The sequence below is a fragment of the Bactrocera neohumeralis genome, chromosome 4 (assembly GCF_024586455.1).
Source record: "Bactrocera neohumeralis isolate Rockhampton chromosome 4, APGP_CSIRO_Bneo_wtdbg2-racon-allhic-juicebox.fasta_v2, whole genome shotgun sequence".
Lineage (NCBI taxonomy): Eukaryota > Metazoa > Arthropoda > Insecta > Diptera > Tephritidae > Bactrocera > Bactrocera neohumeralis.
This window is the reverse complement of record NC_065921.1, coordinates 51,066,354-51,078,909: the sequence shown is the minus strand read 5'-3', so window position 1 is coordinate 51,078,909 and position 12,556 is coordinate 51,066,354.

The following is a 12,556-nucleotide window of genomic DNA, read 5'->3' as shown; positions in this document are numbered from 1 at the left end:
TACATCTCGATCACGTTGGGCCGCTGGAGTCCACAAAGAAGACATATAACTACATCCTTGTGATGGTGGACGCATTCTCCAAGTTCGTTTGGCTATATCCAGCTAAGAACACAGGAGCTGATACAGTCGTCGAATGCTTAAAGAAAAGAGCAGCCGTTTTCGGAAATCCAAGGCGGGTCATAACAGACAGAGGCGCGGTCTTTACGTCGAATTTGTTTAAACAGTACTGGGAGGATGAGGAAATCCAGCATTTATTAATAGCTACGGGAGTGCCACGAGCAAAACGGGCAAGTAGAGCGCATGCATCAGATTATTATCCGGATGATAGCTAAGTTGGGAAACGAGAGTTCGGGATACTGGTACAAGCACGTGGATCGTGTGCAGCAAATAATCAACAGCACGCCGCCAAGAAGCACCAGGCAATCACCTTTTAGAATTATGACTGGACTTGAGATGCGATTGAAAGGAATACCACATTTACTCGAACTGCTGGAGGAATCAGCCATCGAAGAGCTCGATGCAGAACGCGAGGTAATCGTCAGGAGACACGACACAATATTGCTAGGATTCAGCAAGAAAATAGGAGAACATTCAATAAAAGGCGAAGAGCAGAGGTCGACTATAATAAAAACGAGCTAGTAGCCATCAAGCGAACGCAGTATGGAGCAGGATTGAGACTTAAAGCAAAATTCTTCGGACCGTATAGAATTGTTAAGAAGATGGCACACGGAAGATATGATGTCGAGAAGATCGGTGATCATGAATGTAGGTAGGTAGGTAGGAGTGCAGCCCTATCGGGCTCAATTAGCACTTGATGTGCCATTTTGATACACTATCCGTAGAACCTTTTGTATCTGCTATTACGTTTCACTTTCTCTCTCAAACCATTTTGAGGTTTCGATGAAACTACTTATGTCCGATATGCTTTGGATCTGTGCTAGAGCTGGGTATTCGCAGAGAAAGTGGAAGATTGTTTCCTTGTTCCCTGTTACTCCGCAGCCACGGCAGATGTCGTTGTAGGGCATACCCATTTTGGACGCATGTTCCCCAAATGGCCAGTACCCTGTTGTAGTAGCTGTTATTCTGTAAATACTTTTTCTTGACCTATTTAATAAGTCATATGTTGGCCATAATTGTTTAGTTATGACGCATTTTGTGATGTTTTTCCACCTGTTGTTTGCAATTAGTTGGAATTGTCTATTGATCTCTCCTTTTATCGATCCTAGCGGGCTTGGCATTTGCTCCGCTTCGGATTCATTGAGGAAAGCTCCTGCCTTTGCCAACTCGTCTGCTTTTTCGTTACCGTAAATGTTCCTGTGGCCGGGAACTCAGATCAAGTTTAGTTGGAGCTTGTCTTTTATTGAGCTTAGTCCTCTCTTGCAATTGTAAACTATACTGGAATTTGTCATGGGTGAAGACAATGCCAGGAGGGCCGCCTGGCTATCCGTAAATATAGTTGCTTTATGTATATTCCCGTGGTTTTCTAATAGAACTTCGCAGGCTTTTTCTATGCCTAGTACTTCTGCTTGGAAGATGCTAGCCGAGTTCGGTAGACGTATAGAGAGATATATGCCTAGATCAGCGGAGAATACCGCCGTGCCTACTCCGCAGTCCATTTTGGACCCGTCAGTATAGACTGAGATGGTATCTTCCTCTACTATTGAACCTCTTCTCCATTCTCGTCTAGATGGTATCCTCATCTGGAAGTGTCTATTGAAATCCAGGTTTGGGAGAACGTAGTCTGATTTGTTAGTGGTGAGCTTGTTTAGAATTACACTGTGTCCGTAGTTCTGCTGATTCCAACCTCCCAATTCTTATATTCTTATCGCCGCAATAGCTGCTGTTTTGTGAATAAAAATGTCCATTGGTAGTTGATGCAGGATCACATTGAGCGCATCAGTCGGACATGACCTGATTGCACCCGTAACACCCGCACATGTTGCTCTTTGTATTCCATTTAATTTTCTAATGTTGTATTGTTTGTTTAGCGCTGGCCACCACACCAGAGCTCCATATGTAAGTATAGGTTTTATGACAGCCATATACATCCACATGATTATACTTGGTTTAAGGCCCCAATTCCTGTTGACGATTTTCTTACAAGTATAGTAGGCCATGTAAGCTTTGTTTATTCTTTTTTCTATATTTATTTTCCAGGACAGTTTGGTGTCAATCTTCACCCCCAAGTATTTAGCTGTGGGGGATAGAGTGAGTGTTGTACCGTTTAGTACCGGAAGTTGGAACTGAAGTATTTTGGTTCTGCTTGTGAATAGCATCAGTTCTGTTTTGTTCGGGTTAACTCCTAGACCATTGTTCTTAGCCCATAAGTTTAACCTACGAAGTGCTCTTTCCATAATCTCGCTGACTGTTGAAGGAAACATACCTGAAACCAACAACACTATATCGTCTGCATACGCTACTGCTTTCACTCCTCCACCGTTTAGTTGGAGTAGTATTTCGTTCAGCGCTGCAACCCATAGAAGCGGAGAAAGGACCCCCCTTGAGGCGTCCCTCTACTCACATAGCTTGTTTGTGTTGCAGCGCCGTTTGAAGCTATAATCTTACTATTCTCAAGCATCGATAGTATCCATCTGCACACAGTGTCGTCCATGCCACCATGTGCCAGAGAATTAATTATCGCATTTACTTTTATGTTTTTGAAGGCGCCCTCTATGTCTAGAAATGAAACCATGGTGTATTGTTTGTGGTGTAGTGATTTTTCAATTACACTTATCACCTCGTGAAGGGCGGTTTCGGTTGATCGGCTCTTCATGTACGCATGTTGGGACTGCGATAACTTCTCCGCCATTACTGTTCTTACGTGTAGATCTATTAGCCTTTCTAGTACCTTCAGCATAAAGGAGGTAAGGCTTATAGGTCTAAAATCCTTGGCATTCTCGTGTGTTCTTCTGCCTGGTTTTGGAAGGAACACAACTTTACTCCTTTTCCAACTTCTTGGGATGTAAGATAATTGAATGCTAGCCTTGTATATGTTTTCAAGCCTTAGAACCATTGGTTCTACCAGTTTTTGCAGCATTATGGGCATAATCGCGTCAGGACCTGCCGCTTTAAATGGTGCAAAACTATTTATGGCATATTTGATTTTTCTTTTGTCTACTATTTGGCTTTGATAGTCAGCTGCATTCAGCGGTGGTTCTGGCTGAACCCTCGTTGAAGGTTTTTGCTGGCTCCCGGGGAAGTGCGTTGTGATTAGTACCTCCAGGGACTCTTTTGCCGAGGAGGTCCAATCACTTCCCTCAGCCCTAATGTAGGCAGTGTTAATATGATCTTTGGATAGCATTTTACTCAGCCTAGCGGCTTCTCTGCAACTTTCTATCGATGTGCAGAAAGATTGCCATGAGTCCTTTTTAGCTTTCCTGACTGCTTTTTTGTATTCTTTCATAATGTCTTTATATGGCTGCCAGATTTTGGTTCTAAAACTCTCATTGAAAGTTTTCCTTAGTTGTGTTCTCAAACTCTTAAGTTCACTGTTCCACCAAGGAAGAGACTTTCTCTTTTTCAAAACTGTTAGCGGAGTAGATTTATTAAAAGTTGTGGTTAAAATTTTTTCCAACTTCTCTACTTCTGAATCTAATTCCTCAGGATTTCTGATACTCTTGTTGCCTCCCTTTTCAAGGCATTTTGTTGCTATACTGGTAAATTTTCCCCATGCCGTTCTTCTAGGGTTCCGGTATGTGAGAGGCGCACTGTACTTCTCGCGGATGCTGAAGAGTATCCAAGAGTGATCCGACATGGAAGGCTCATCGGATACCCTCCAGTTATCCACAACGAGACTGTCTGTGTCTGTTGATAGCTTGAGGTCAAGCACTTCCTCCCACCCCGGAAACCTATCCGAGCTTGGGAAAATAAATGTTGGCTTATCGCCCTTGTTGCAAATACTTAGATTACTATTCAAAATATACTGCAAGAGTGACTCACCTCTGGTGTTTATATTGGAGCTACCCCATACGGTGTGCCTTACGTTTGCATCACACCCTATTAGGACATCATCCCTCCTGTTCTCCTCTACTAGTCTGGCGAGCGGGGCCGGTGGTAAGTCTTCGTCATGGGCCAAGTAGGCCGAGACCAAGAAGAAGGGCTTTTCCTTCTGTTCCACCTTTACCACTGTGATATCTGCTGTGCTGTAATTAGGACAAAGAAATGCATTTATACTTTTATTGATAAGAATGCATGCCCTAGGTTTACCTCTGTTCCGTGTATCCGGTATCATCATTGAATTCGGTATCATCATTGAACTAGGGCTCCTGTACTAGGCTGATGTCGATGCCCCTCTCGTTCACGAGGGTTGTCAGATTCGCTGTAGCACTCTTCGAGTGCTGCAGGTTAATCTGTACGCATCTTATGTTATTGGGCATCTCGGGTTTCTTCGATGCCCACATTCCTTAGCAACTGGCTGGCGTCGTCGACCTCTTCCGTGTCGTCTTCGTCAGCCGCTTTATCGCCTTGGAAGATTTTTAGTCTGGCCTTGCGGATTCCGAAGCTGATTTTGTAGTCAGTCTTCTTCAGAGCCTCAATGGACTCATCACAAATGGCCACTAGTATTGGCTTGCTTGCTTTATTAGGTTTTTCCTCCTTGATTAGCTGCCACTCATCTATACCTGGTATAGATTTGTTCTGCAGCTTAATGCGCCTCAGGAGTTTTTCGCTTGGCTCCTCTAGAGGGGGTAACCAAATGCGAGCACGAGGTCTCTTTGGAATGTCCCTGGCGGGTATAACCCTCAATTGGAGGTCTACGAAGGCGTTGCTAATTTTAGCAACACTACCCGTCAGGAAATCTAGCGAGGCCTGGTCCGCGCACTTGATGACCCTGTTGCCCCTTAGGGTCTCAGGAGGAGTCAAACTCCGTACCACCAATAAACACCATACTCGACAATCTGACGTCGATCTCCACCCATCTCTCCTGTATTGTGCTCGGAGAGGAGGAATTTCCATCTATAATGGCCACCTGCATGCTATCCCTGGCTACATCGCAGAAAAGCCTTGCCGTTGTTGTGCTGCTGTGTTCACCTTCACTCCGCCTCGGTTTTTTGGGCTGAGTTCCGGGTACCTCTGTGATGGAGCGATTTCTCTTCTGAGAAGTGCTCTCTCGTTTGCTCTCTACTTGAGGTTGTGATTGCTTCCTTTTCAGGTAGCCTTCATATTCCTCTACGATGGATTTGAGGCGATTTGTTTCAGCCTCATCAACTGGGTTACCGGCTGCCTGGTCTTTGGCTATCTTCCCTAGTATAAAGTCCGGTAGTACTGTTACTCGTCTCCTGGCTGGAGGCAAGTAGTTCGTCTTCATCGGATTCCGTAATAGGATTCCGATAGCTCATGTCCTTAGTCGTTGCTGTTGTCGTCAATTTGGTTGTTGTAGTTGGTGTTGTTGTTGTTGTTGTCATATTGTTTGCGTTCATATTTGGTCCCACGAGTAATCCGGAAAGGGTTAGTCACTCGTCCGCAGAGCCGGTATGCGGAGAGAAGGCTTTTATACCTCCGACCTCACCCGGGCATCGGAGGGGACCGTTCGCGATCAGCTATTTATTACCCCCCGCTGACCATTCAGCCCTCGGCACGGGTACCTCGACACCTTGGCTTAGGGTGGTGTTGGTTCGGGTATCCTCATACTTCCACAATAGGAGATGAGCGTAAAACCTGGGGTTTATTCATCCATATCACTATTGTGGGAATTATGAAGTGTACCTCTTAGTTCGTAAGATTAGAGAGCGTTTCCTTTGGGATGCCCACTTTACTCTTACTTAAGCCCCTTCGCCACGACAAGGCGACCAACTTCAAAAGAGAGATCATGAAGGACCAAGACGCACGATAACAATTGCTGAATTTATGAAGAAGTGGAACCCATCATTCGGGGCCGAATGAACAGTCAGGATAGCCGAATGTAGGACTGTGTAAACGGACAATAAGACTGAAACAGAAATGCAACACTGTGTAGAGAACAGATGTGACAGCAGCGAACGGACTGGAATGACAACGAAACAGTAGGTACGAAGACGATTTAAGGACAGACAATTGGACAGACCACGCAAGACCACCGGCGACCACGGTCCACTCCGCATGCATGTTCAATTATACTCCAATTTATATTTTAAATAAATGTTGCAATAACTAAAGAAACGGCAATTTGTGAATCAATCCTACATATATGTAAATGTAAAAAATTTAAAATCTAAATTGAAACGAATTGTGCGGTTACAATTATAATTGTGTAGAATTTAGAATACCGTCCCAGGATTTCGAGAATAAAATGGGTATGGTCGGATACAGGAGGTTCTTCAGATCAATAGTGCAATCCTTTAGTTGATGTTAAATAAATATAATTGAACAATAAGTTAATATTAAAAAAAATTCACACGAATTAGTGAAGTGTTAGTGGACATAAAAATGCGAAATATAAGTGTAAAATTAAATTTAAATCGAAAAATACGTTCTTCGAATAGTGGTAATTTTCAGCTTTAAACGCAAATATCTCGAATATTCCCGCGAGTATAAGTACATATATATACTCTTGAACTGAAGAACATCCTCTGTAACTAAAAATGTTCACTTGTTCGTTTAAGATATCTGTTCGTATGCAGAATATCTAAATTTCTTTAAAATAAAAAGAACATTAGTGTTTCATAATGAATAAAAGTGAACATAGTTCGAATATACATATACGCATTTCTGCTCCGAAGTATGATTTTAAAAATTAAATTAAAATTAAAATATCATTAATCATCACCTTTTTTATGATTTTTTGTTGAATGCTCACAACCGTTGAGCCCCCATAGAGGTTGTATTGAACATAACTATTTTTCATTTTTTAATAATATTTTTTTACAGATAAAGCGTTTAAAAAAATATCTTACAACCTCGTTTGCGCTCCTCGAGTAGAACCATCACAAATTGTGGTACCGTCACCATCTTCTGGCGGCCTTGCAGGTATAATGTATTGTTATATAAATGTATTAGTATTTGCTTTATTAAAATACATGTATGTTTTTCAGATATAATCCAGAAGCTGAATGCCATTGAGACCCAACTCACTGCCATTAAAAAGTCCCTAATAGACAAAGTATGTAACGCAGTATTACATTACCAAATTAAAACAGAAGCTAATTTTTGTAATTTAATTTTCTAGATGCCAGAAAAGGCCGAGATGAAGGCACAAAGCTAATTATTGCGCGAATGCCGCGTCATAGCGGCAAAGACGCATCATTCAATTAGCCGCATCAACGGTGACTTGGAAGACGAGCATTACGTGGAGCTCGCTTCGAAACTGCCTATGTCATCGGAAGAGCTCGTGCGCTTCGTGGAAGACAAACTTTCACAAAAGGAATGCACGGATGCTATGGTAAATATTTCGTTTTTAAATATTATGCGATTGTAATATAATTTACTGTATTTTTTTTTTTAAAGATGCGGTATTATTGAAGTCAAAGGGCGCAAAAGTCAGTGTGGATGGTATGCTTTCTGACGATCTAATGTACCACTACAATTTAGAGGGGCGCAAGGAGAAGGGATCCCTACTAAAGCTAAAGGTCGTAGGGTTAGTTTCTGGTAGGTTTTTTTACTGATATACATATATTTGAATGCCTTAACTTATACCGTTTCATTTTAGATACATTTCTACCGCTTCGAATTTGTTTGCTACATGGTAACTTTTCGATATGGAGACCGCCATGTAGCTGATGAATTTTTCTTGTTGGAATCTAGTAGTACAGATAACCACATTTCGTGCCACGACGAAGTCGATCAGCTTCAACCCATGTTCCCTGAACGTCGTCAAACACGATTTCTTAGGTGCTTGAAGAGCTTCGTTTTGATGCGGATTGTGGCTAGACGTTCATCCACCGGGGTGAATGTCATTACGGAGTCTCTCCCTCCTAAACCGAAATTTTCGCTTCTTTATGTGGCCACTGTAGTAAATTCCACAAGGACCTACTCGCTTTAGTCCTTGCCCGTCCACCGCATTTCTTGAACGACGGGGACATCAACTAGATGGAAAGCGAAACCTATATCAATCTCTCATCTTGTCTTCTGGGAGTCTGTTTGATTCCTTTGCATTGCTTCCTCCGTTGGCGTTGATTCCATACTTAGAATCAATCGAGAACCGAAGATCCTTATCAAAAATTATTGGCTGCAACCAACCAAATAAAACCTTTGATTTAGTTTCCCAACGGTTCTCGTGCCTTATACTTGGATCGTTGTGCAACTCAGTAAAAAATTCAGGACAGCCATAAGTGCTCAACCTTTCGACGTTTTTCCATACTCCATGCAAGCAGCCACACACCAACAATTGTAACCTGCTCTGCTCTGCCCAATGTAGTTTTCCGATTGAGCTTTCAGCTATTTCTTCACTTGTGTAAAATTGGTCAACTCCACTTCATGGATTACACCTTACAATGTGGGACTCTACCGACTGTGAGAACATCTGGACTGGTATAAATTTTTCCTGCTCTCCCGACTACTTTTCCTGTATTGATATATATTGCAGGAGTTCAAGTCGAGTAGAAAATCGTTCGGCTGTCTGTTGTGATTGCAGCGTCTCGAAGTTTTTTACTGCACATAGGCGGGCGCAAATATTGGCTAGAACAGGATAGTGGTCGGAGTCAATATTAGGACTTTGGAGCGAACGCTCTTTTAAAACACAGAAGACACGTCTTCCCGTGTATCACAACATGATCGATTTGGTTGGTGGTTTTTCGATCCGGAGACAGACAGGTACCCTGATGTATTTTCTTATGCTGGAATCTAGTACTACAGGTAACCAAATTTTGGGCCCCGGCGAAGTCGATCAGCTTCAACCCATTTGGGAATGTTTCCTCGTAGAGGCTGAATTTACCGACTGTTGTACCAAAGATAGCTTCTCAGCGCTCATAGAAGGCATCTTTGGTCCCATCGTCCTTCTCTTCCTTCGGGGGTGGGGGCGAATCAGTGATATGTTGAAGAACTTCGCTTTGATGCGGATTGTGGCTAGACGTTCATCCACCGAGGTGAATGACAGTACTCGTCGACGAAGTCTTTCTTCCACCGCGAATCCCACCCTGAACTTGCGCTCTTCTATATGGGCACTGTAGTAAATGCCACAAGGACCTACTCGTCACAGTTTTTGTCCCGTCCATCGCATTTCTTGGACGGCGGAAATGTGAGCCTTCACTCCAACGAGGACATCAACCAGCTGAGTTGAATTGGGAATTAAGGGACCCGACATTCCAGGTGCATAACCTCAAGTCGTAATCCTTCATTCGTTTGCTATGGTCGTCAGCAAAAGGGGTCTCTCATCCGAAACTGATTGTTATTTTTCATTGGGTGCGTTTTTTACGTGGCAGGGAGCTTCGCATTTTCACTTCAGCTCGCCTTCAAATTGATGTTCTTTGGCTACCCAGAGGATACTTGCGAATGGCAATCAGAGAAAAAGCGCAAAAAAGTCTTCTGAAATTTTTGAGAAAAGTGGTTAGGCGTAGCTGGCAGGGCTATTCACTAACAAAAGTATTTGCTACCTTCAACAAACTGTAAAAGGATTTCATAACTAATGTATGTCATTCTGTTAACCAAAGCATATCAAACAAGGTACGCATATAAGAGTGAACTTAAAAGAAAACCGTATGCCATATTTGGAATTGGTTACAGCGAGAAAACCATTGAACATCAAATGGCGTATAAGAAATAGCTACAGAAGATAGTCTCGATGGCGTATTGGGCAGAATCAAACAGTTTAAAGGTGGTGTATTCATCGGGTAAGGAAAAGAGAAAAGGCAAAACTCCCGAACTCTTATGATTATTTTGAAGATACAAATTCTCGAAGTTCTCAGCAAGTTATACAACAGTCCAAGTGTAAGACCCTTAAGAATCACGACTACCTTGGAGATACTAAAAAAAATAGAAGATTTTCATGAGCAAATGGGTAACGAGCAAAGGTGTTCCAAAGGAATTACAGATGGGTCAGAAACTGAGAATCAGAAAAATACGTACAACTGCATTACACCCGCAGTCCGATGGCATGGTGGAAGAACTCAATCGAGTTCCTGTCGACGCTGCATGTTGATAACAATTTCTTTTTCGGTATTGCGCGTTTCGTTCAGATTGTACTTTTAATTTTCGCGGCACAAAAACATATTTTTATTAAAAATAAAATAATAACGTATAAATTAATACTGTGATCAAATTGAAAGGTGAATTTTGTTCATTTCAGTTCCTTCAAAGTAGTCCCCTCCCGTTGCAATACACTTATGAAAACGAATTTTCCTGTCATCACTTGCAAAAATCCTCCGTCGTGATGGCCATCAGAGCCTTCTTCGATTCAGCTTTTATATCCTCAATTGAGTCAAAACGGTTTCCTCGGAGTGGTCATGTGAATTTGCTGAATAGCGAAAAGTTACACGAAGTAAATCAGGCGAATGCGCTGGTTATGGAACGATATTAGTTGAAAATGTGGCGAAATGATCACGAATAACCAATGCATTATCGCACTTCTTTGTTCAATAAATTCAGACATAGTAAAATACTAATAATTATTTTGACGTGAAATTTAGCATAGATGTCACTAAAAGGACTGCTGACTTACCGAAAAAATTATCAATTCGAAAAACACGTAAAGTATAAATTAAAAATTCACCTTTCAATCTGATTACAGTAGTATAAATTAATTATTCATTTTGCAATACCATTTTGCTAATATTTATTTTACTAATATTTACACTTATTTTTTATTTTTTTTTTTATTTTATTTTATAAAAGCTTACATAATAATACAATTATTATACAAACTTAAGAAAATACGCAGCACTAGCATCATGGGCTATCGGCCGACTGGTTATGTTATATGCGTCGAAGAAGGTCGCTGTCTTTCAAAAAGTTGTAGATTTTCGAAATGTTGTTGCTTGAGGGATCCATCAATAAAATTATTGGATCAGTATTATTGAAGTTTGACAGTCTATGAGTTTGAAGTGCTGGACAATGTTGCAGAAGATGCAATAGATTTAAATCTGAATCACAAAATGGGCATTGGTTGATCTGAGTGCCATTTAGTATGTGAGCGTGTGTGATAATGGAGTGGCCAATGCGAAGTCTGATATATGGAATGATATAATTAGATGAAAGCGATGACGGAAAGGATGGTTTGATACGATTTGAATTTATTCTAGAGTAGTGGTGTCTGTAATTCATCCAATCAAGCGCCAATTTAGTGGATCTTTGTTGAATAATAAGCCGTTTTATATCACTCTTAACAAACAAGGCAGATGTAGTTGTTGGAGTGATGCACACCTCCTTAGCCACCGAGTCCGCAAAAGTATTTCCAATGATTCCAGAGTGACCGGGTATCCACATTATTTTTAGTCTATGTGCTAACGAAAACAACAGCGATCTAATGCCAATAATGACGTCATTGTAGTTACTGCGGTTTTTTAAAGCTTGAAAACACGATAGACTATCTGTACAGATGATGAATTTACCAAGGTTTTGTTGGGCATACTGGACAGCTTTGAGAATACCCGTAGCTTCAGCGGTAAAAATTGAACAAAATGGAAATAATAAACCATACGATATTCTTTGTTGGTTATCATCAACTACAGCAAAAGATGTATGCGACGATTTGGAGCCATCAGTATATATAAACTGCCAACCAAAAGATTTGAAGTGCGCAGATAATTCCAAAAATCGAGATTTATACACAGTGCTTGGAGTGATGGATTTGCGAAGAAAAGTAAGATCACTAATGAAAGAAGATTCATTTACTTTCCACGGTGGAATATATTTACTGCAAGGCAGCAATATTTTAAGCGGCAACTCATTGGTTTTAGCAAACAAAGCACTTTTAAAAATAGAAGACGGTATTTTAGGAGACCTCTTTCTGCAAAGTGATGATTGAAAGTCCTTTTTATAGTAAAATTCTTGCTGAGTATGAGTTTTGAATAAAGCTTATTTAAGCTATCTTCCACTGCATCTTTTAGAGAAGGTAGGCCAGCTTCCGTCAGTATGTTTTTAATTGGCGATGTTGGAAACACTCGAAGAGAACAACGAATTGAAGAATGATAGGGCGCAGCAAGCATCTTTAGATGATTCTTAGAATGATGTCCATAAATTTCCAAGCCATAATTAATTACAGATGAGATGAGGGCTTTAGTGACGTTGACCAGTAAAGCCGAGCCGATGAGTGAGCGCTTACATGAGAGGTATTTAATAATATTTAAATTAACAAAAAGTCTTTTTCTTATATACTGACAATGTTTCTTAAATGTATACTTAGAATCTAATACAATACCAAGGAACTTAATACTATCTGTACACAAAATGTTTGTATTATCAAATGTGAGCGTTGGGATAGTACATTGATGTTTTTTACAAATATGAAAAAGTTTCGATTTAGGAAAAGATATTGATGTGCCTGAAGTAGAGGACCAACGAGAAAGACGCAATAAAATTTCAGAGAAAGTAATTGTTACTGAAGTCAAATTTGAAGTTTTTGAGAATAAAATTAAATCATCAGCATAAATCTGATGCCGGATAGTAACAAAATCTGATAGAATGGTACTGATTTCATCAAATGCAATAG